Source organism: Polyodon spathula, chromosome 29, assembly GCF_017654505.1.
Source record: "Polyodon spathula isolate WHYD16114869_AA chromosome 29, ASM1765450v1, whole genome shotgun sequence".
In the NCBI taxonomy this organism is placed as follows: Eukaryota; Metazoa; Chordata; class Actinopteri; order Acipenseriformes; family Polyodontidae; genus Polyodon; species Polyodon spathula.
Genome location: NC_054562.1, coordinates 4,402,871 through 4,404,015, shown reverse-complemented (window position 1 = coordinate 4,404,015; position 1,145 = coordinate 4,402,871).

The following is a 1,145-nucleotide window of genomic DNA, read 5'->3' as shown; positions in this document are numbered from 1 at the left end:
GCTACCCCCGCTCGGATTGTCCTACTGAAACTTTCTGGGAACACAGACACCAGACACCCCCTATTTTCAAGCTTGTACAAACTAGAAATATCAAGTGCAGCCCCATTTGGGTTAACAGTCTCTCTTAGACTCTTCCCCTGTGTACATTGATTAAAATATCCAGCTGACAGTAAACCCGAATCTCTTTGGAAATCCATTACGTAATCATTTTTTTATATAGCGCCTTTCATAGTGGAGCACCATCACAAAGCTCTTTACAAGATACGAGGCTAGGTGCGTGTGAACTATGCATCAGCTGCAGAGTCACTTACAACGATCCCCCACACTTGTGTATCGTGGAGTACGGGAGTGGAGTTTCTGCGTCGAGGTCCGAGTACCTGAACGAGTCCAGTGTTCGCTCAGTCTCGACCCTAAACTTGGCCAAAGAAATTGGTGACCTGGTGTGTCAGGCGGCTAGTACATAAACATTGGAAATATATAACTTTCTCCAATGGGTTACCGGTGTTGAACGTTGGTTTTTTTTTATTTTTTTTTGTCGCCTTTATCGAGAGTGGATCATGATTTGACTAGTATTACCCGCACAATTCGCTCACATCGCCAAGCAGTAAAAAGTCATTTTCTGTGAAAGGCGACCGAGCCAAGGCGAGGGACGATATCGGACGAGTCTAAGGACGCGTTAATGTCCTAGTCGAGCGTGACCGCTTCGCGACCGGCGGATTCGCGGAGCATGCGACTCAGTGAAAGGAATCAAGCTTTTCGAAAGGGGGAAGGGCGACTAGTGACGCAAGGCTCGGGCGAGTCCCTCGCGGAGAACCCCCCCGCTCAGTCCGCGCTCCTTCGCCTGCCGAGTACTAATCAGAGGGGAAACAGCGAAAGTCCCTGGCTCGACTGGCGATCTCGCGAGGGATGAAACGTCCTAGGTTGCAAGTCGAAGGCGACAGAGAGCCAAGGCTAGGACGACTCGGCGCTTCGCGAGGACGCGTACACGTTCCGCTAGACGCGTCCCTAGCTTTAAGCTGGCTTTGCGCCGAACTATTTGTAGCGACTCCACACTTGGCTGAAGCCCATAATCTAGCTCTAATTGCCTGATAACTATTTGCGAGACACTTTCTCCTCGTTGGCTGAAGAAGATTCACTAGTAGAAC